This window comes from Oncorhynchus mykiss, chromosome 7 (assembly GCF_057628025.1).
Source record: "Oncorhynchus mykiss isolate SJ-2025 chromosome 7, ASM5762802v1, whole genome shotgun sequence".
Taxonomy (NCBI): domain Eukaryota; kingdom Metazoa; phylum Chordata; class Actinopteri; order Salmoniformes; family Salmonidae; genus Oncorhynchus; species Oncorhynchus mykiss.
Window position 1 is genome coordinate 64,930,740 of NC_143028.1, and position 22,059 is coordinate 64,952,798.

General features: G+C 41.4%; 1 long non-coding RNA gene across 1 annotated transcript; it reads left to right on the plus strand.

Moving 5' to 3' along the window:
• Positions 1-19,041: 19,041 nt before the first annotated feature.
• On the plus strand, positions 19,042-22,059 carry LOC149982633 (uncharacterized). Its single transcript, XR_016497407.1, has 3 exons — positions 19,042-19,191; positions 20,145-20,359; positions 21,792-22,059. It is a non-coding gene; the product is annotated as an uncharacterized LOC149982633 (long non-coding RNA).

Sequence of the window (22,059 nt, forward strand, 5' to 3'; positions counted from 1 at the left end):
TAAAATAGTTGGAGGTTAGTACCAGTTCAGCCAAGTCCACAATACAATTGGTGTTGGGTAGAGCATTAGGGGGACGCTCATTGAGGTAGAACTGGAGGGCCTCTAGGCCACCCTGATGGGGGATGTTAGTATATAGACTGATAACATCAAAAGTACACAGAATAGAATCTTCAAGTATATGGTCCACAGATTTTTTTTAAATTTATGAAATCAATAGTGTCTAGTATACGTGGGGAGGGAGATTTCACAGGGTTTCACAAAATGGTCTACAAAGGTAGAGATGTTCTCTGTCAGAGATCCATTACTACTCACAATGGGCCTGCTTGATATAATTGGTGTCATGCTCTTGTGAATTTCGGTTAGAGCGCAAATGACAGGTGTGGTTGGGCAGTCAACTTTCATATACTCATATTCTGTCTTTGTAATTTTCCCTTCATTCAAAAATGTTGACAATGTAGATAGAAGCAGTTGTCCAGTCAATAACGGGGCTGTGCCTCTGGAGCCATGAAAATCCCAAAACAACAGGAACATGGGGAGATTCAATGAGAAGAAGCTGTATGGACTCACTCACTGTGATTGCCCGACACATGCAGGTTAATGGACATCGTATTATGAGTGACCCTGCCAATGGTGCATCCATCCAGAGCTCTGAAACGGAGAGGAGTTGTGTGGAGATACCCAGCTCCAATACCAGATTAGAGCATAAAACTCTCATCAACCCCGAAAAACTCTCAAAACTCTCATCAACCCCCGAGTCAATTAGCACCCGGAGCGATTTAGACCGGTCACTGCACAGCAAGATAACATGGAAGGGAGTATGAGTAAACTCCCAGTATGGCCCACCATAGTACTCGTACCTAACTGATGAGTCTGGTCCTTTACTGGACAAGTGGATTTGTAATGCCCTGCAGCAGCACAATAAAGGAAACTGTTGGAGTTAAGCCTATGTAATGGTTCCTGAGGCGACAATCTAGCTCTGCACCATTGCATAGGCACAGTAGAAAACGAGTCACCCATTCCCGACGATTCCCGAGAGAACTCAGGTGACTGGATCCCTTCGGAAATGCAGGCGTCGGCGATTCGGGGGTTATTCGGGCGAGCAAGGAGCCGTGTATGAACGAGTGGGGCCAAAAACAGACCTCTCCCTCCGTAGACGTCCACCGATCCTTATAGTTAAGGCTATCAGGGAGTTGATGTCTAGAGGTAACTCCCGAGCTGCAAGCTTGTCTCTGATAGTCCAAGAGGAAAAGTATCGAACAGAGACTACAGGTTCCAGGCACTCTCGGCGGCCAATGTGTGAATGTCTACCATGTAGTCTGCCCACTACGGGGTTCTTCAAAGTAGCTTTTGGGCTGCCTCTCTCCTGGACACTGGAGAATCGAATACCTTCCTCTCCTCCTCCAAACGAAGGCAAATGGCAGATTGTTGCTCCCAAAACTCCGTAGCCCAGGAGAGCACCCTACCAGACAATAGCTTTATAAGATACGCTATTCTTGAACGGTCCAAAGGGAATGAGGAGGGCTGCAGCTTAAAGATGACGGAGCACTGGGAATGAAACGCCCGGCAGGTTCCAGGGTCCCCAACATAGCGCTCAGGAGGAGGTAAGCAGGGTTCTCGGGAAGATGGGGTAGATTGTACAAAATCATCACTGGCAGGGGGATTACGGAGAGTCCAGGAGGTCTCCGTTGTGGCATACTGCCTGATAGACAGTCCACGGAATTGCTCCAGTAACGTTTTGAAACCCTGGTCATGGCGTCCCGCCAGCATATGGAGACCTTCCGTAAGGTTCTGAAGTAGCTCCTCATGTTTTTCAATGGTGGCTCCCTGCAGGGAGACAGCGTTCCGGGGTGTCGTGGTAATTTCCTGTATTACTAAATGAGTTTACAAACCACACACAAGTCAGAGTTATATTTTAAACTTCATCTTTAATTATATGAGCTTCACCATAGCCCTTTGACTCTCAGATCAATTCAGTGTCTATAAATTAATTCTGAGAGTGCTTACAAAATAATTCTAGTATCTTTTATAGCCAAGATACACCCCTCTCAACTCACATGACGAACCACAGATCTCAGAAACTTCACAAAGGGCTTTTTACTTGAGAGAGGATTATCCCATAGCCAGATAGAATTAGCTATAAATTATCGTTCAGTTTGGTCTCTAAAACGAGATTCTAATCTCGTTCCTGGTACTTCATAGTACCAAAACATTACCTCACTATCTGGAATACTCTTTAGGCTTTATTGGCCAAAGACATCGTAAATCTCCTCTGTCAGTGCTATCTCATAGAGGCCCATCCTCAGTGGAACACACACACATAATATTCGACAGATTATATTATGTCGAATAAAACAACCATTCTAATGCAATACAAGCACTGTAACATAATCTTGCAATTTTCCACAACATCTCCCCATCACATGGTTTAAAAGATACATTCACGTATGAAGACAGTGTTCCATTCTGACCTCTCCCCTCTCTGGGCCCCAAGTGACTTTCCCTAGAGAATAAAGGAAAAATGCAACTGCAGGCAGTGAAAAAGAGACATTCTAATGACAAGTATCTTACATAAGCATATTATGAAAGTAAATTAAACATCTTATTTATCTATGTTACCCAACTAATTCTGATTCAGCTACGACAGGAGCCAGTCCGAGTCTGCTCGGTCAGTCATGGCCAGTTCGTACTAAACTCAGCAAAAAAATAAACGTCCCTTTTTCAGGACCCTGTCTTTCAAAGATAATTCATGAAAATCCAAATAACTTCACAGATCTTCATTGTAAAGGGTTAAAACACTGTTTCCCATGCTTGTTCAATGAACCATGAACAATTAATGAACAGCCACCTGTGGAAGGGTCGTTAAAACACTAACAGCTTACAATTAAGGTCACAGTTATGAAAACTTAGGACACTAAAGAGGCCTTTCTACTGACTCTGAAAACAATAAAAAGAAAGATGCCCAGGGTCCCTGCTCATTTGCGTGAGGACTGCAAGGAGGCATGAGGACTGAAGATGTGGCCAGGGCAATAAATTGCAATGTCCGTACTGTGAGACGCCTAAGACAGCGCTACAGGGAGACAGGACCGACAGCTGATCATCCTCGCTGTGGCAGACCATGTGCAACAACATGGTACATCCGAACATCACACCTGGGGGACAGGTACAGCATGGCAACAACTGCCTGAGTTACACCAGGAACGCACAATCCCTCCATCAGTGCTCAGACTGTCCGCAATAGGCTGAGAGGCTGGACTGAGGGCTTGTAGGCCTGTTGTAAGGAAGGTCTTCACCAGACATCACTGGCAACATCGTAGCCTATGGGCACAAACCCACCGTCGCTGGACCAGACAGGACTGGCAAAAAGTGCTCTTCACTGACGAGTCGCGGTTTTGTCTAACCAGGGGTGATGGTCGGATTCGCGTTTATCATCGAAAGGAAGGAGCATTACACCGAGGCCTGTACTCTGGAGCGGGATCGATTTGGAGGTGGAGGGTCCGTCATGGTCTGGGGCGGTGTGTCACAGCATCATCGGACTGAGCTTGTTGTCATTACAGGCAATCTGAACGCTGTGCGTTACAGGGAAGACATCCTCCTCCCTCATGTGGTACCCTTCCTGCAGGCTCATGCTGACATGACCCTCCAGCATAAGAATGCCATCAGCCATACTGCTCGTTCTGTGCGTGATTTCCTGAAAGACAGGAAAGTCAGTGTTCTGCCATGGCCAGCGAAGAGCGCGAATCTTAATCCCAGTTAGCACGTCTGGGACCTGTTGGATCGGAGGGTGAGGGCTAGGGCCATTCCCCCCAGAAATGTCCGGGAACTTGCAGGTGCCTTGGTGGAAGAGTGGGGTAACATCTCACAGCAAGAACTGGCAAATCTGGTGCAGTCTATGAGGAGGAGATGCACTGCAGTACTTAATGCAGCTGGTGGCAACACCAGATACCGACTGTTACTTTTGATTTTGACCCCCCCCCCCTCCCCCCTATGTTCAGGGTATAGGGGAGGGTCACTTGCTAAATGTGTTTTTTTCAAGAGATTTGGAGAGGGTTTTGGTAAAATATATTTTGGACGGCAATCCATTTTCATTTCAGAGAGGTCAGATTTTCTCCATTCCAGTCACTCCAGAGCAACAACAGGGCTCCAGAGATGTGGCTGCTCTGATTCCAAGGCTCTGTAGAGAACGACACGCTGATACCAACGCTGTAATCAACCAAACCTGACAGGCTGCCCACAGTTAACTCTCTCACGCACTCACATGCACTCACGAGCACACATACACGCACACACACACATACACGTGCACAAACACACACTCACTTATGCATGCACTCAGGCACACACAAATATTTAATCTGAGTGACAAGACTGTGCTTGTCATTGTTCATTCACAGGAGTGCGTGAGTAGGCTGTGTGTGTGTGTGTGTGTGTGTGTGTGTGTGTGTGTGTGTGTGTGTGTGTGTGTGTGTGTGTGTGTGTGTGTGTGTGTGTGTGTGTGTGTGTGTGTGTGTGTGTGTGTGTGTGTGTGTATGTGTGTGTGTGTATTTCAACAGTCTTTTATTTGCATTAATAGTCAAATGGTTCAGACTACTTCTGCTTATGTCCTCTCTAAAGCACAGCCATTTTGCAGTCAGAATTTGGATAGAAAATAATTTTCTATGACAGAGGTCTATACAAAGTGTTACAATGTTGTGAAAGGTACAGTTCATCATGTGATGCTTTTTCGTGGCCACAGCAAAGACTTGGCTGGTAGATATGCCAGGGAATAGGAATGAGAGCAATATCACACGCACACACAAACACACACATTTTTACCATAACAGCAATCATGTAAAGCATCTTTCCAGTATGTGGCCTCCTGCCTGTTCCAGTCAAAGGATGAGCAACATGTCAGGAATAGATTTGGTGTAAAGACTGGTTTGGCGAGAGACAAATTGCTTGTTTACAGTTAACATGGACCTGTTTCAAGTCAGGTAAGCTCTGATTATCTAAAGAAGCAGCCAATCAGCTTCCAGACATCTCAGGTCAGCTCAATTCTCAATTCAACATGATTTGCTTTGGAATTCAGTTTAGTTGATTTCCAAGATGGAATGGCAGGGAATCAGTTTCATTGTTCTCAATTCTGGCCCTCCAACATCACTTTCAGCACCATCTGTCAACCATGTTTACGAGCCTATCAGCATTGATGTGACAAAGTAAAGACACTAAAGGCTCAGACTCACCAATAGTGTTTGCCGGGTATGGGTACTTAGCACCTCTGAACAGCGTGCAGTCTGTAATTTGAGACAGGGGCGCAACTTTCACTGGGGACGAGGTCATGGCAATGCAAAAAAACGGATATCTCTAGCGTAAATTGGCAGATTTTTATGGGTATTTTTGCATTATGCTAATTAGATTCAGATAAAATGCCTCTGTCTTCTGTGGCCAGATAATGATAAAAGGTATTTAGGTCAGTCCCTAGATAGTGATGAAAGGTATTTAGGTCAGTCCCCAGGTAGATTCCTCTTAGTTGATTAAAACACCATTATGATATTTGCTGCATCATGGGACAGCAGGCGGTTCACCCGTGATACGAGTCAGTATTCAACGTCCATCCATGTCTGACGACGTCGGGATTTGGAGTTGAAACCGGCCATTAGGTTTCAGTTTTGCTAGTGCATTGTGGGTGGGGATGGGCGTAAGCATCTGCTTGTGGTTCCAAAGATTGCATGTTCAAATCCAGTGATCATTTTTGTTGTTGTTGATATTTTGGTTTTAAGCGTATCCCAAACCTTAACCCTTACCTTAACCCTTTGGAGATAATGCCTATCCTTAAGAATTTGGAGTTAAGGCCTAAACTTAACCCTAACCTTAAAAATGTGAAGATAATGACTAAATTTTACCTTAAACACTTTGAAATGTGACGTTTTGACAACTTTGAAATTCGGCGTTTGAGAAACATGGATGAATGTCCTATTCTGACGTTAGACTGCGAGAGCTCGTACTGTAGGGGGCCAAGAGATGTGTGTTTAAACAGACAGATAAGGGTTTGGCAAGAACCAGAGAATCCAGTTCTGTCAGCTTTGGAGAAAGTGAAAGACAATAGGTGCAACAAACCAACGGAGGGGGTCAAAGGAGGAGTGTTGAACAAAGGCATTATTCTTTGTACTGATTTCTCTTAATAACAAACCTGCACGAACGCACGCACACACACACACACACACACACACACACACACACACACACACACACACACACACACACACACACACACACACACAAAGGCCTAACATGGACCAAAGACAAGTCTGTCAGGGTTATCTTTAGGCTCTCTCTCCTGCCTCCTGATAGAAGCTGCTGCCTTCTTTTCTATGGTTTGATTAATTGGGAATTAAACAGTGGCCAGAACAGTGATACCAAAAATAACATCTACAATAAGCTCCCTTTCATAATAAAAGTTACGGTGGTGGCTATATTTCTTCCAGTGCAGTAGTGCAATAGTGAGAGGTTTTTTTTTAATGAAATTATTGCATACAGAAAATATTCAACGTTTGGACGTCATCTGCCATAACTATAATAAAACTATAAATGTTGAGTGAGGAAAGACCATGAATATCTTTGTCATACCTAAGTAGTCGGCAAGTATCCTTAGTTGAACCCAGAGAGACATAGAGATGGAATTAGAGGGAGAAGGAGACAGCATATTACACTGCCTCTATGTGGCCGTATTGTGTAATTACATAACAGGTGACGGGCTGGTTTCAAATAAGGGTGGGGGGAATACCTACTCAGCTGCACAACTGAATGCATTCAACCGAAATGTGTATTCCGCATTTAACCCAACCCCTCTGAATCAGAGAGGTGCAGGGGGCTGCCTTAATCCACATCCACGTCATCTGCAACCAGTTGTTGGAGTTACCCAACTCGTTAATGACCATCACGTTACTAATGGCATGCTACTTAGGGCTCTATTGTCTCTTTAACCAAAAAAAACTGAATTAAATTAATAATTGTGCCCTTTTACAATACACAGCCTATCGCATATTATGCACGGCAGAAAACCATTAAAAAATGATTTAAGATGTCAATGGTACATAATTGGTCTAGTCTATACTCCAAAATTAAACAAATTCTGCCATGGTAGAGAAATGAACATTCAATACTCTGGCAAAAGCTCTGCTGGAAATTCCTGCAGTAAGCATGACAAGTTTACGCTCCCTCAAACCTTGAGATATCTGTGGCATTGTGTTGTGTGACAAAACTGCACATTTTCTAATGGCCTTTTATTGTCCCCAGCACAAGGTGCACCTGTGTAATTTCTGGGATCTTTATTTCAGGTCTTGAAACATGGGACCAACATGTTACATGTTGCGTTATTATTTTTGAATTGTTCCAAAGGCGTGCATCAGCGGCTTGTATGCATGGATGACTGGAGATGCTAAATGTGTTTATGTTAATTCATTGTTAATTACCATGAGACTGGAAAATTTTGCCTCACAATAACCGGCTGACAAAAAGCCCTACTCCTGCCCCTATGGGCCATTATGGTTCAGACAAGGCTTACTTTTCCAAGGCATACTACTTGTTGATTAAAATAGTTAATCATTCATGTATTTTAAAGATAAGCATTTATGTAACTCTCAACTCACAGTGTTATTTTGAGAATGTGTTATTTTCCTTGAATCCTATCGAGACTACAATTATCATCAGTACATCACAGATGGAATCATGTTCATGTTCATGTTGAGACAATGGAAAAGCTTTGTTTAAAGTAATATTTTATGTAAAGGGGGGAAATCCTAGATGTTGCCTGAAGTTACGATACCAACATCTCAAACCCCTCCAGGTTTGACATTCTAACATAAACAGGAACAGCTTGAGGCACATTGAGAGTTGAGTCACACTCATTAACTCCATACTATCAATCCTTGCCAAACCATAACACACCTTACACATGTCATACCATCATCTAACGTCGCTAGCTAAGGCTAAGAATATCTCAGGGTCAGGGACTCTTAACTCTACAAATAGCAGCCCCGCCCTTCTACCTCCACCTGCAGCTGTATGCAGGTTATACTTCGATCACAGAGCTGGTAAATATAGCTACAGGGGATCAGTCACTCAAATTATCCAGACTTACACAATCCTGCCATGACATAGAGTATGTGTGGGAAAATGTGTGGGTGTAGGGGTGGGGGAGACGGAGGTAGGTTTGTGTGTAGAATGGAGCTATTTCAGTATTGAGCTATTTCAGTACCAACAGAAAATGTATTTGAATTTTGTAATTTTTAATGTGTATGGATATTGAATTAAAATTGTATCATTTAGAATTTTCATTAAATAAGTTTTGAATTCGTAATTGTATTTATTTTTATTTTTATTTATTTAACCTTTATTTCACTAGACAAGTCAGTTAAGAACAAATTCTTATTTACAATGATGGCCTACCAAAAGGCCTCCTGCGGGGATGGAGGTTGGGATGCAAAATAAAATAAATAAATAAAAATATAGGACAAAACACACATCATGACAAGAGATACAACACAACACTACATAAAGAGAGACCTAAGACAACAACATAGCAGGGCAGCAACACATGACAACACAGAATGGTAGCAACACAACATGACAACAACATGGTAGCAACACAACATGGCAGCAGCACAACATGGTAGCAGCACAAAACAGGGTACAAACAATATTGGGCATATTGATCCGAAGGATCAGGTTACAGTGAGTCCGCTCTACAGCGCCCTCTCTCTACCGAGAGTGGTGAAGTTGGCCATTTTATGACGGTTGTAAATACCTTGTAGAAACTCTGCCTTTGGGCTCTGCAGGATGGAGGGGAAAGAAACATTTTGTTACAAGGAGATTCCTCCCACCAAAACTACAACATCAAAAGGCTTGATAATGAAACAATATTTCTGTAATCCAAACATTGGGAAAGGTCTGTGGGTATTTAAAGAATAACCATGTCCAACAGTTGTTGTTTTGTGATATCATGAAGGATGGTATAACTAAATAACTGTACATTTACAAATGTATACATCCCAGTTATCAGATTCACATCTAAATGTTGTGGAACTTATAACATTAAATGTGAAATGATTTGCGAGAAGACGTAATGTAACGTTGTTTTTCATATAAAGTCTTAACCAGTCAGTGACCACACCCACGTCAGTACAGACATTATGTCGGTGTCATGGAACGCCCCTTCTGCCAGAGTGCAAAAAAAAGCCATGAATAATTAACATATCATATGACCATGGCCAAGAAGAGGAACACTGGCATACCAGTGGAAGTATACCAAACTTTTGTTAATATACTCAGAGTCATGTTTTAACCACTGCTATATTTATTTATTTAGATTTCAAGGTTTTACTGCTAACCTACAAAGCATTACATGGGCTTGCTCCTATCTATCTCTCTGATTTGGTCCTGCCGTACATACCTACACGTACGCTACGGTCACAAGACGCAGGCCTCCTAATTGTCCCTAGAATTTTTAAGCAAACAGCTGGAGGCAGGGCTTTCTCCTATAGAGCTCCATTTTTATGGAACGGTCTGCCTACCCATGTCAGAGACGCAAACTCGGTCTCAACCTTTAAGTCTCTACTGAAGACTCATCTCTTCAGTGGGTCATATGATTGAGTGTAGTCTGGCCCAGGAGTGGGAGGGTGAACGGAAAGGCTCTGGAGCAACGAACCACCCTTGCTGTCTCTGCCTGGCCGGTTCCCCTCTTTCCACTGGGATTCTCTGCCTCTAACCCTATTACAGGGGCTGAGTCACTGGCTTTACTGGGGCTCTCTCATGCCGTCCCTGGAGGGGGTGCGTCACCTGAGTGGGTTGAGTCACTGATGTGGTCATCCTGTCTGGGTTGGCGCCCCCCCCCCCCCCTTAAGTTGTGCCGTGGCGGAGGTCTTTGTGGGCTATACTCAGCCTTGTCTCAGGATGGTAAGTTGGTGGTTGAAGATATCCCTCTAGTGGTGTGGGGGCTGTGCTTTGGCAAAGTGGGTGGGGTTATATCCTTCCTGTTTGGCCCTGTCCGGGGGTGTCCTCGGAGTGGGCCACAGTGTCTCCTGACCCCTCCTGTCTCAGCCTCCAGTATTTATGCTGCAGTAGTTTATGTGTCGGGGGGCTAGGGTCAGTTTGTTATATCTGGAGTACTTCTCCTGTCCTATTCGGTGTCCTGTGTGAATCTAAGTGTGCGTTCTCTAATTCTCTCCTTCTCTCTTTCTCTCTCTCGGAGGACCTGAGCCGTAGGACCATGCCCCAGGACTACCTGACATGATGACTCCTTGCTGTCCCCAGTCCACCTGGCTGTGCTGCTGCTCCAGTTTCAACTGTTCTGCCTTATTATTATTCGACCATGCTGATCATTTATGAACATTTGAACATCTTGGCCATGTTCTGTTATAATCTCCACCCGGCACAGCCAGAAGAGGACTGGCCATCCCACATATGCTCTCTCTAATTCTCTCTTTCTTTCTCTCTCTCGGAGGACCTGAGCCCTAGGACCATGCCCCAGGAATACCTGACATGATGACTCCTTGCTGTCCCCAGTCCACCTGACTGTGCTGCTGCTCCAGTTTCAACTATTCTGCCTTATTATTATTCGACCATGCTGGTCATTTATGAACATTTGAACATCTTGACCATGTTTTGTTATAATCTCCACCCGGCACAGCCAGAAGAGGACTGGCCACCCCACATAGCCTGGTTCCTCTCTAGGTTTCTTCCTAGGTTTTGGCCTTTCTAGGGAGTTTTTCCTAGCCACCGTGCTTCTTCACCTGCATTGCTTGCTGTTTGGGGTTTTAGGCTGGGTTTCTGTACAGCACTTTGAGATATCAGCTGATGTACGAAGGGCTATATAAAATAAATTTGATTGATTTAGGCAAGTCAGTTAAGAACAAATTCTTATTTTCAATGATGGCCTAAACAGTGGTTTAACTGCCTGTTCAGGGGCAGAATGACAAATTTGTACCTTGTCAGCTCGGGGGTTTGAACTTGCAACCTTCCGGTTACTAGTCCAACGCTCTAACCACTAGGCTACCCTACCACCCCTATAAACGGTAGATTATCGGACACGCAACAGGGTCTGGGTCTAGGGTCTGATTTCATTATTACTGAAACATGATCCAACTGGTATATATAAAGATCCAGTCCATTAAAAAAATTGGAGGCCTCTTACACTTCAGTGTTGTGATGCAAAAATTCTAGCTAAATGCTTGGCGCATAGAATTAAAAAGGTATTTTCAGAATATTATTCATCCTAATCAGACAGGTTTTTTACATGGACGATACATTCAAGATTTTATAAGACAAGTACTGGAAACAATAGAATACTATGAAATATTGAGTTAAACCAGGCCTGGTTTTCATAGCTGATTTTGAAAAGGCTTTTGATAAAGAACGACTGGAGTTTATATATAAATGCCTAGAATATTTCAAAGTTTTAAACTGTCAAGAGGAGTAAAACAAGGTTGTCCACTATCGGCATATATATTTATTATTATGTTGGCTGTTAAAATTAGATCCAACAATAATATTAAGGGATTAGAAATCTATGGCTTAAAAACAAAGGTGTAATAACTGATGATTCATGTTTTCTTTTAAAATCACAAGTATAATCCCTCCACAGCCTCATAGAGGATCTAGATACTTTTGCTAACCTCTCTGGATTAAAATCAAATTATGGTGTGTACTATATTACATTCCCGTGTAGTTTATCAATAAAATGGTATGACGGTGATGAGGACATACTCGGTATACAAATCCCGAAAGGAATCCCGAACTGATCTCACTCCAATAAATTTTTATCGTAAGTTAGCAAATATATATAAGATCTTGCTACCATAGAAAGGAAAATACCTATCTATTTGTGGAAAAAAATCACCATGATTAACTCTTTAGTCATATCTTTACTCTTTACAATTGGCTCATTGGCTTTAGTCATAACTTTTTCTCTTTACAATTGGCTCATTCATCCCCCTCTTCTCCCCTGTAACTATTCCCCAGATCATTGCTGCAAATGACAACGTGTTCTCAGTCAACTTACCTGGTAAAATAACGGATAAAGAAATAAATAAAAAATATCAGTTTACCTATTTCCTTATGTTTTTGCCTACACCTAGTGAGTGACCTTTTTAAATTATATGAACAAAAAATATTCAATTTTATTTGGAATGACAAGCCAGACAAAATTAAAAGGGCCTATTTATATAACAAATATAAATTTGGAGGGCAGAAAATATTAAATATTAAAGCATTAGACCTCTCGCTAAAGGCATCAGTCATACAAAAATTATACTTAAATCCGAAATCGTTCTCTAGTAAATCTGTAAGAATGTGTCACTCCATGTTCAAGAATGGCCTTTTTCCCTTTACTCAGATTTTAACTGCTTACTTTCGGTTATTTGAAAATGAAATAATCTCTAATATATCGTAATTTTTTAAACAAGCCTTAGAAAGTTGGTTACAATTTCAGTTTAATCCACCTGAAAAGACAGAACAAGTAATACAACAAATATTGTGGTTAAACTGAAATATATAAATTCATTTTAAAATCTTTTTTCGATAAAATGTTTAAAAAACAGTATAATTTTTGTAAATGATATCATAAATAGGACTGGTGGAGATGTCACACATGCAGCTAACATAGACATAAGGAAATGTCTGCTCTACCCAAAATTACAACCAACTAATTGCAGCATTACCACAAAAATGGAAGAGGCAAGTAGAAGAGGGAAAAAGTAAGGAACTTGTACGTCGGCCCTGCATTAAAACTTTTTAGGGATAGAGGGCAGTATTTTCATGTCCGGATGAAAAGCGTGCCCAAAGTAAACTGCCTGTTACTCAGGTCCCGAAGCTAGGATATGCATATAATTGGTAGATTTAGATAGAAAACACTCTAACGTTTCTAAAACTGATAAAATAATGTCTGTGAGTATAACAGAACTGATTTGCCAGGCAAAACCCAGAGGGCAAACCATTCAGGGAAAAATAAATTGAGGTCATAGTATTTCCCAATGGTTTTCAATGGGAAGCCCTATTTAATAGGAACCTGGTTGCAGGTCCTATGGCTTCCACTAGATGTCTTTAGAAATTGTTCAATATTTTTATTTTGAGAAATGAAGAAGTATGGCTGTTCTTTGTAAGTGTCACTCCAGGTGGACTCTACTGTTTGGTGCACGTGAACTGGAACCCGCTTCACATTCTTTTTTATCCGGTATTGGAAACAGTTTATCCCGTCTTAAATTTGATCAATTATTTACATTTTCGGATACCTGAGGATGGATTAGGAACGTTGTTTGAAATGTTTGGACCAAGTTTACAGGTAACTTATTAGATACTTTGTAGTCGTTGGGCGAGTTGGAACCGGTGTATTTCTGAATCAAACGCGCCAAATAAATTGACATTTTGGGGATATAAAGAAGGAATTTATCAAACAAAACGACCATTCATTGTGTCACAGACATTTGGGATTGCAAAAAGAAGATCTTCAAAGGTAAGGCATTTAATATATCGTTATTTCTGACTTTTGAGTCGCCACCTGCCTGGTTGAAAATTATTTTCATGTGTTTGTATGCGGGGCGCTGTCCTCAGATAATCGCATGGTCTGCCTTCATCGTAAAGCTTTTTTGAAATTTGACACTACGGCTGAATTAACAAGAAGTTAAGCTTTATTTTGATGTATTACACTTATATTTTCGTGAATCTTGAATATTGATATTTCTGTAGTTTGAATTTGGCGCTCTGCAATTTCACTGGATGTTGTCAAATCGATCCCGCGAAAAGAATTGGCGCGCGAAGGGATCACTAACAGGTTTTAAAGAACATAAATGGTATAAGAAAATTGTGATATATAAAAACGCATCCGAATTTCATTTAAGGACCAAAAATTTGACAGCTGTGCCATATAAATGGCAAAATAGTTGGGAAGAGAATTTTGATGTACCGATTTCATGGCACATGGTTTTTGAATTGACACGCAAAACAACGCCGGATTCAAATTTTTTCAATTTAAATGATTATCCAAAATTCTTGCAACCAATAGAATGTTACATACAGTGGGGCAAAAAAGCATTTAGTTACCCCACTTAAAAAGACGAGAGAGGCCTGTAATTTTCATCATTGGTACACTTCAACTATGACAGACAAAATAAGAAGAAACAAATCCAGAAAATCACATTGTAGGATTTTTTATGAATTTATTTGCAAATTATGGTGGAAAATAAGTATTTGGTCAATAACAAAAGTTTATCTCAATACTTTGTTATATACCCTTTGTTGGCAATGACAGAGGTCAAACGTTTTCTGTAAGTCTTCACAAGGTTTTCACACACTGTTGCTGGTATTTTGGCCCATTCTTCCATGCAGATCTCCTCTAGAGCAGTGATGTTTTGGGGCTGTTGCTGGGCAACATGGACTTTCAACTCCCTCCAAAGATTTTCTATGGGGTTGAGATCTGGAGACTGGCTAGGCCACTCCAGGACCTTGAAATGCTTCTTACAAAGCCACTCCTTCGTTGCCCGGGCGGTGTGTTTGGGATCATTGTCATGCTGAAAGACCCAGCCACGTTTCATCTTCAATGCCCTTGCTGATGGAAGGAGATTTTCACTCAAAATCTCACGATACATGGCCCCATTCATTCTTTCCTTTACACGGATCAGTCGTCCTGGTCCCTTTGCAGAAAAACAGCCCCAAAGCATGATGTTTCCACCCCCATGCTTCACAGTAGGTGTGGTGTTCTTTGGCTGCAACTCAGCATTCTTTGTCCTCCAAACACGACGAGTTGAGTTTTTACCAAAAAGTTATATTTTGGTTTCATCTGACCATATGACATTCTCCCAATCTTCTTCTGGATTATCCAAATGCTCTCTAGCAAACTTCAGACGGGCCTGGACATGTACTGGCTTAAGCAGGGGGACACGTCTGGCACTACAGGATTTGAGTCCCTGGCGGCGTAGTGTGTTACTGATGATAGGCTTTGTTACTTTGGTCCCAGCTCTCTGCAGGTCATTCACTAGGTCACCCCGTGTGGTTCTGGGATTTTTGCTCACTGTTTTTGTGATAATTTTGATGCCACGGGGTGAGATCTTGCGTGGAGCCCCAGATCGAGGGAGATTATCAGTGGTCTTGTATATCTTCCATTTCCTAATAATTGCTCCCACAGTTGATTTCTTCAAACCAAGCTGCTTACCTATTGCAGATTCAGTCTTCCCAGCCTGGTGCAGGTCTACAATTTTGTTTCTGGTGTCCTTTGACAGCTCTTTGGTCTTGGCCATAGTGGAGTTTGGAGTGTGACTGTTTGAGGTTGTGGACAGGTGTCTTTTATACTGATAACAAGTTCAAACAGGTGCCATTATTACAGGTAACGAGTGGAGGACAGAGGAGCCTCTTAAAGAAAAAGTTACAGGTCTGTGAGAGCCAGAAATCTTGCTTGTTTGTAGGTGACCAAATACTTATTTTCCTCCATAATTTGCAAATAAATTCATTAAAAATCCTACAATGTGATTTTCTGGATTTTTTTTCTCATTTTGTCTGTCATAATTGAAGTGTACCTATGATGAAAATTACAGGCCTCTCCCATCTTTTTACGTGGGAGAACTTGCACAATTGGTGGCTGACTAAATACTTTTTTGCCCCACTGTATATACAATTTTCCCAGCTCTGCAGATTTTGCTGCGAGGAGGCAGTCATTAGATAATTTATGTTCATACTGATTCCATCTATTTTGTGAAGTGCACCAGTCCCTTCTGCAGCAAAGCACCCCCACAACATGATACCGCCACCCAAGTGCTTCACGGTTGGGATGGTGTTCTTCGGCTTGCAAGCCTCCCCCTTTTTCCTCCAAACATAACGATGGTCATTATGGCCAAACAGCTATAATTTTGTTTCATCAGACCAGAGGACATTTCTACAAAAAGTACGATCTTTGTCTCCATGTGCAGTTGCAAACCGTGGTCTGGCTTTTTTATGGTGGTTTTGGAGTAGTGGCTTCTTCCTTGCTGAGCAGCCTTTCAGGTTTTGTCGATATAGGACTCGTTTTACTGTGGATATAGATACTTTTGTACCTGATTCCTCCAACATTTTCACAGGGTCCTTTGCTGTTGGTCTGGGATTGATTTGCACTTTTTGCACCAAAGTACGTTCATCTCCAGGAGACAGAATGCATCTCCTTCCTGAGCGGTATGACGGCTGCGTGGTCCCATGGTGTTTATACTTGCATACTATTGCAAGCCGAGGAACACCATCCCAACCGTGAAGCATGGGGGTGGCAGCATCATGCTGTGGGGGTGCTTTGCTGCAGGGGGGACTGGTGCCCTTCACAAAATAGATGGCTTCATGAGGAAGGGAAATTATGAGGATATATTGAAGCAACATCTCAAAACATCAGTCAGGAAGTTAAAGCTTGGTTTCAAATGAGTCTTCCAAGTGGACAATGACCCCAAGCACACTTCCAAAGTTATAGCAAAATGGCTTAAGGACAACAAAGTCAAGGTATTGGAGTGGCCATCACAAATCCCTGACCTCAATCGTATCGAAAATGTGTTGAAAAAGCATGTGCGAGCAAGGAGGCCTACAAACGTGACTCAGTTACACCAGCTCTGTCAGGAGGAATGGGCAAAAATTCACCCAACTTATTGTGGGAAGCTTGTGGCAGGATACCTGAAACGTTTGACACAAGTAAAACAATTTAAAGGCAACGCTACCAAATACTAATTGAGTGTATGTAAACTTCTGACCCAGTGGGAATGCGAAGAAAGAAATAAAAGCTGAAATAAATCATTCTTTCTACTATTATTCTGACATTTCACATTCTTAAAATAAAGTGGTGATCCTAACTGACCTAAAACAGCGTTTTTTTTTACTAGGAATTGTCAGGAATTGTGAAAAACTGAGTTTAAATGTATTTGGCTAAGGTGTATGTAAACTTCCAACTTCAACTGCATGTATGTATATGGATATATTTTTATTTACCCAAAAAATATATGGGGGATTGGAAATGATGCAGACAATTACATCGATGTAAGCAACAATCTATCAGTAATATTAAAGCTGATCCACCCCTTAAAAAATAAATAAAACATATCTGACCACGCAGCTGGACGGTGTTGAATGGTTAGAATTCACATCAGACCAGAAAAATGTGGAGCGCGGTTGCATGTTGAAATGGTAGGAATTTAAATCTCTAAAGATCAGTACATTGCCGGGTTGCTATGGGCGTGTAAAATTGTTGTAGCTCTACATTAGACCTGCGTGACTGACAGCGTGAGCTGGAAGGTACGAAATGGTTGGAAACTCTCTCTCGAGGAGAAGACTACACAGGAACATTCAGTCTGCAGCTGTTTAAGTACATTAGTTTAGTGAACTCGACTGAGAACCACCAGGTGGTACCTTGAAAGAGCCATTCTAACGAACATTACATCTGGAAGATCTGTTCTAACAGACACACCGAGACCAACCTACTACAACTAAGGACATGGTGATCTCTGGATGACAACCAGAGACTTACACAACCAGAGACTTTCTGTCAAATTACTCCCCGTAGATGGATCGAGTGTTTTCAACAGAGAGACAGCAAAGACATACACACGTAAAAATGTACATTGCAATTCATTCGAAGGAGCGGCTGTTCATGTACAAAGTATTCACATTTCCATGAGCCTAGTTATCAGCTGTATGTACGATAGTGGAATTCCTTTGTCTCCTCCTTTCCCACTCTTTTGAATCTGCCATTTTGTGTAAGAAGCCTTCATAACGGTTTAGTCCACTAGGGACTTTCATTGCCTTGTGTAGTAATCAATGTGTAAGCTATCCTGTTTGTGTGTTTAAGTAATTCTGTGTGACTTTTTAGTTAGTTAGTAAATAAATAATTAAGTCCATTTGTATATCGCTGACTCATCATTTTTGCCAGAGTTCGTGCAGATATCAAAGAATTTTGCAACATTCAGAATGAGACTGATATGGTAAATAAGAATTAATGAATTGACTGTGACTGATGTAAGAGATATTTATATCCTTAGAGTTTAGTCGGGAGATAGTAACTCGTTAAATAACTTTTCCCGGTGGTGCCCCAGATTACTACTTGATTGCTATATGATTAAACGAATTGCTTAATAATTGAACGTGGTATGTCATTATTTTATAAAATAACAGTCAAACACATTAATGATAGTCATGACAAGACAGCACAGACAAAAGCACAAAGGGCAAGAAGGTATAGACAACAATACATCACGCAAAGCAGCCAAAACTGTCAGTAAGAGTGTCCATGATTGAGTCTTTGAATGAAGAGATTGAGAACAGGGATGTGTGTGCTTTGGGGACCTTCAACAGAATGTGACTGGCAGAATGGATGTTGTCTGTGGAGGATGAGGTCTGCAGTAGATATCTCAGATAGGGGGGAGTGAGGCCTAAGAGGGTTTTATAAATAAGCATCAACCGGTGGGTCTTGCGATGGGTATATAGAGATGACCAGTTTACAGAGGAGTATAGATTGCAGTGATGTGTCCTATAAGGAGCATTGGTGGCAAATCTGATGGCTGAATGGTAAAGAACATGTAGCCGCTCAAGAGCACCCTTACCTGCCGATCTATAAATGATGTCTCCGTAATCTAGCATGGGTAGGATGGTCATCTGAGTCAGGGTTAGTTTGGCAGCTGGGGTGAAAGAGGAGCATTACGATAGAGGAAACCAAGTCTAGATTTAACTTTAGCCTGCAGCTTTGATGTGTGCCTAATATGTATTAAATTTAACTTGATTTGAAACTGAATTGAATGAATATTGCATTCCATTTTAAAATTCTATTTCAATTTAATTTAATATTGAAATTCAGTATGGTAGATAGTTTGTAAACTTGATACACAGAAACTGAATGCACTATCATTTCAAGTATAACAAAGATCCATATATTACATTTCTTAGATTTCAAATTCAGTTTCGAAATGTAACTTCTAAATTCAGATTCAAAACTGCTCTCAACAACATCCTGGTACTTTACCAACCAGGAAAAGTAGAAAAACAATGTAAATCTAACTCCCTTCCAGCCAATAGCAACGTAAAACAGGCTATCTGCTGCCTGGCAGAAGGAGCAAGATACAGTAGCGATCACTAAGCAGTCATATTAACTAACTATTCTAAGAAAGGAGTAGTCTTTGATATTACACATGATCAATGTGGCGCGATGCCACTGTACCATCACTGTCAACAGTAAGTTTTAACTGTCTGTCATACTTTGATCACTCGCAACACTAATTAGTGGAATGTAGGATATGGGGTAACATTAGCTAGCTAGCTAGAATAGGTCAAAATAAAATACAATTTAAAAACTAACTTAGCTGCTTGTCAACTGCAATGTAAACTCTTGGGATAACTAAAACTAAGAAAAACTGTATGTCACGACATCCGCTGAAGTCGGCTCCTCTCCTTGTTCGGGCGGCGTTCAGCGGGCAACGTCACCGGCTTTCTAGCCATCGCCGCTCCATTTTTCCATTGTTCCATTTGTTTTGTCTTGTTTCCTGCACACCTGGTTTACATTCCCTAATCACACTGCATGTATTTATTCCTCTGCCCCCCCCCCCCCCATGTCTGTGTGTGGAATTGTTTTTGTTACGTGTTTCATGTTACGCGCCAGGCTAGTTTTTCACCTGTATTCCGAGGTATTTCACGAAGGATGTTTCATTGTTAAACATTTGCTTATTTTCGTGACAGTTTCGCCTTGCAATTTTTACCTTTGGCTGGAGGTTTTGACGTAGTCGCGTCTGTCTGTTTTATTGCCTCTGCCTAAATAAAGTGTGCGCCTGTTCACAACTCTCTGCTCTCCTGCACCTGACTTCTTCACCAGTAGCGCACAACCTTGACACTGTAACACATTGTTAGTGTTGTATTTAATCAAAGCAACCAAAACGGCACAAAACAGGCTTCTTATGAAGATAGCTAGCTATGCTCGCAACAGTTTACCCCTTACCACGGCCTGGTTAGCCAGATCCAGATGTTGAGATGTGTTGACATGCGGCCATGGTTTAACCCAAGTCTCATACAGTAACATACAGTGCCTTCGGAAAGTATTCAGACCCCTTGACTGTTTCCACATTTTGTTACATTTCTGTCTTGTCCGGATAATAAAGTAATATAATTCTATTTGTTCTTTTTCTTCACAACAGCTGCAGATATAAAGGACAAATTCCGCATCATAGGATTAATGTGCAGCAAGCAGGTCAAGAAGGTGGAGGTCTCCTGGCTGTCAGGGGCAGAGGCTGATGCTGCTTACACCCTTAGATGGGTACACTTCATCCAGCTGGACTTCCCGGGGGACATATTTAGACCATGGTAAAGCTAAAACAATGTGGCCACACCTTCATCTCCAACTACAAGACCGGTAAGTGTTTCTTGTAAAAAATTAAAAAAAGTTTACACCAGTTTCTCTCAAACCATTCCAAGGGGACCTCCAAAGTCCAAAACAGAATTCAACAAATAACCAAACAGCTGAACATTCTAATTCCTTATTTCATTAAAGCTGAGATCTGCGAAAGGTGAAACAGTATCACTGGTTGCCCCATGCTAATTTCTTATTGTTTTGTTACTCAAACGGAGGAGATGAGCATCCAGCATTGTGGTTAAAACAAAAAAAAAATGTATGAAATCTTCTGTTCTATCAAGTGTGCAATGATGTACAATGATGTCCAAGGGTAAATAAAATGGTGTTTCTTTGTTTAAAGGTCTTTGTTGTTATAATATCGCAAACGGACATGGCAGTTTAACCACAACATATTAAATCCGACACTTGAAGTCCTCTAGGAATGTATTGAGAAACACTGATTTACAGTGCATTCAGAAAGTATTCAGACCCCTTTCCTTTTTCCACATTTTGTTCACGTTACAGCCTTATTCTAAAATTGATTCAATAAAAAAATATCCTCATCAATCTACACACAATAACCCACAATGACAAAGCAACAAAAAAATGTTTTTATTATTTTTGCACATTTATACACGCCTCAGTAAAAGGCACATGACAGCCAGCTTAGAGTTTGCCTAAAGTCACATAAAGGACTCAGAGGAAACCTGGCACGTCTAGAGGAAACCTGACAGGGACAGGGACTGGGAGACTAGTCAGGATCAAGGGAAAGATGAGTGGAGCAGATCTTTGATGAAAACCTGCTCCAGAGCAATCAGGACCTCAGACTCGGGTGAAGGTTCACCTTCCAACAGGACAATGATCCTAAGCACACAGCCAAGACAACGCAGGAGTGGCTTCGGGACAAGTCTCTGAATGTCCTTGAGTGGCCCAGCCAGAGCCCGTACTTGAACCCAATCGAACATCAAGAGAGAGAGACCTGAAAATAGGTGTGCAGCAACGCTCCCCATCCAACCTGACAGAGCCTAATAGGATCTGCAGAGAAGAATGGGAGAAACTCCCCAAATACAGGTGTGCCAAGCTTGTAGCGTCATACCTAAGAAGACTCAAGGCTGTAATCACTGCCAAAGGGACTTCAACAAAGTACTGAGTAAAGGGTTTAAATACTTAAGTAAATGTAATATTTAAGTTATTTTTATTTTTTTTACATTTGCAAAAATTTCTACAAACCTGTTTTTGCTTTGTCATTATGGGATATTGTGTCTAGATTGATGAGGGAAAAAACTATTTAATCTATTTTAGAATAAGGCTGTAACGCAACAAAATGTGGAAAAGGTCAAGGGGTCTGAATACTTTCCCGAATGCACTGTAAATCATGTGTTTAAACTACTGTTATAAGATACCTTTGGAAAAATCTTTATTTTACACAAACATAATTTGTTTTGCCTTTCAGGAAGATGATAAAACGCACAAAGAGCCCAGAAGACCCTCTGCAGTGCAATGGACCAAGCACACAGTGGGTCAAGTCCCGATGGAAAGACACCCCAGACCTCCAGAAGGAGTCCATCCCAATGGATATCCAGCAATTGCTGCTAAAGTATCTTTTTCAATATTTAAGTAGTGTGTGAGAATTGAGAGAGGAGAGATATTGAAATTATGAATTAAATGTTTATTTGTGTTCATGTATTTATTGTGCATACATTAATAAATTATAAAGTCGA